Source organism: Octodon degus, unplaced genomic scaffold (genome assembly GCF_000260255.1).
Source record: "Octodon degus isolate 3935 unplaced genomic scaffold, OctDeg1.0 scaffold00026, whole genome shotgun sequence".
Lineage (NCBI taxonomy): Eukaryota > Metazoa > Chordata > Mammalia > Rodentia > Octodontidae > Octodon > Octodon degus.
Genome location: NW_004524602.1, coordinates 17,897,501 through 17,900,064, shown reverse-complemented (window position 1 = coordinate 17,900,064; position 2,564 = coordinate 17,897,501). Strand labels below are relative to the sequence as shown.

The window sequence follows — 2,564 nt, the reverse complement described above, 5'->3', positions numbered from 1 at the left end:
TCCACAGGTCATCTTAAAAATGTGCGTATTTTTCAGCTATTCATCCTCCCTGGTGAAATGTCTGTCCAAACATTTCACAACCTAATCCTACAAGTGCTACTCCGTCACTTCTGCTACATTCTGTTTATTAAAAGCATGAGTACATCTAGGTCACATTCAATGGGAAGGGATTTCACTAGAGTGGGGCCACTGGGAATAGCCCTGCAGGGCTCCCACCACGTCTGGTTTCCTGTTTCTCTGTGGCTCAGATTCCAACTTCACACTCTCGCCTATGCAGCCCTACCAGATCTAGCTGCAGTCACCCACCTGGCCTTTAAAAGAATCTCTCATCCCTTGATGACATCTTCTTATCAGATTTTCCCATGATTGCTTCTTGCCACTGAGGCCTCAGCTTATAAACTAGGTCTGCAGAGAAGTCAGCTTCAATCACACAGATGCACACCACCCTATATTAATAGTCTACATAGGGGCTAAAACTATCTGGCGGAAGTTTCAGTGTGGAAGGAATTGGCTTACTTCTCTCATCACTGTATCTTCTAGAGCCTGGGATAGTGTTTCGCATGTGATAAGCACTCAGGAAATACAATACTTACTGGATAAATGAACGAGATCTCCAAAGAGCCGCGGAAAAGTGAGCTCAGACCTCTGCAGAAGAGATCAACCTAGCAAAATGTTCCTGTTATAACTTCTGTGTAAGTGGTGGAGGGCCGCCCAAGAGTAGCCGTGCTGTGGCCCGGCCTGCAGGACCACCTAGCCGGCCCAGAGGAGTGCCCGCCACCGCCGCTGCCCCCCGTGCAGCAAGAGAATGAATGTGATTTCTGATGCAGTTGGATTGGGAGAGAGATATATATATAGTATTTGACTTTAAGTGCCATGAGAAAATTCGCATATTGCAGGGCGGTCCTAGCCACCTCCTTTTGGATATGTTCCTGCTGCTTTACTTCAGTGCATGCAACAAATGTGAAGAGAAAAAGAAGCAAGGACTTCCTCCTGTGGGGGATGTTCTAGAGCCAGTACAAAGCCTCATGAAGGTCCTGGAGAAATGGGGAAACCAGCCGTCACTCCTAAGGAAGATCAAGAGAAAACGAAAGAAATGTTTAAAGTCAAGCAGTTCAATTTAACAGCAAGTGAGATGGTCGCACTCAACAGAATTTTACCAGATGTTAGGTTAGAAGGGCGTAAAACAAAGGTGTATCCAGATAATCCTCCAACAAATGTGGTGACTGTTTTCCACAATGAGGCCTGGAGCACGCTTCTTCGAACTGTTCCTAGTGTCATTAATCGCTCACCAAGACACAAGGTAGAAGAAAGTGTCCTAGTAGAAGATGCCAGTGACAGAAATTTTTTGAAAAGACCTCTAGAGAGTTATGTAAAAAAATTAAAATTGCCAGTTCATGTAATTCAAATAGAACAGCATTCTGGACTGTTCCGAGCAGGATCAAAAGGAGCTGCTGTCTCCAAAGGCCACCTGATCACCTTCTCAGATGCCCATTGCGAGTGCATGGTGGCAGGGCTGGAGCCTCTTAGCCAGGATCAAAGATGACAGAGGAACAGTGGTGTGTCCTATCACTGATGTGATCATCGATGGTACTCTTGAGTGTATGGCACGCTCTGATATGACATGTGGTGGAGTCAACTGGAAACTCAGTTTTCGGTGGTATCCTGTTCCCCAAAGACAAATGGACAGAAGCAAAGGGGACCGAACTCTTCCTGTCAGAACACCTACAATGGCAGGAGGGCTTTTTTCAATAGACAGAGATTACCTTCAGAAAATTGGAATCTATGATGCTAGAATGGATATTTGGGGAGGAAATCTAGAAATCTCCTTCAGGATCTGGCAGTGTGGAGGAACTCTGAAGACTGCTGCATGCTCACATGTTGGCCGTGTGTCTCAGAAAGCCACACCTTACACATCTCCAGGAGGCAGAGGGCAGATCATCAACAAAAATGACAAGACGACTTGCCGAAGTGTGCATGGGTGAATTCAAGAATTTCTTCTATACAATTGCCAGCTGTTACGACGGTAGATTATGGAGATACACCTTTAAGACTTGGTCTGAGACACAAACTACAATGTAAACCTTTCTCTTGGTACCTGGAGAATATTTACCCCAACTCTCAAATTCCATGTCATTATTTCTCACTGGGAGAGATATGAAATGTGGAAACAAATCAGTGTCTAGATACCATGGCTAGAAAAGAGAATGAAAAAGTTGGGATTTTTAAGTGTCATGGTATGGGAAGTAATCAGGTTTTCTCTTGTGCTGCCAACAAAGACATTAGAACAGATGACCTTTGCTTGGATGTTTACAAGCTTAATGGCCCAGTCACCATGCTCAAATGCCACCACGTAAAAGGCACCCAACTCTGGGAGTACGACCCAGTGAAAATAACCCTGCAGCATGTGAACAGTAATCAGTGCCTGGAGAAAGCCACAGAAGAGGACACCCAGGTGCCCAGGGCTAGAGACTACAACAGAAGCTGGTCCCAGCAGTGGCTTCTCCAAAACGTTCACCCTTCCAGAAATATTCTGAGACCAAATTAGAAAGAAAGAAAGAAATAAA

At 45.1% G+C, this 2,564-nt stretch overlaps 1 pseudogene; it reads left to right on the top strand.

Moving 5' to 3' along the window:
* Positions 1–873: 873 nt before the first annotated feature.
* Positions 874–2,534, top strand: LOC101575919 (annotated as a pseudogene).
* Positions 2,535–2,564: the final 30 nt, after the last annotated feature.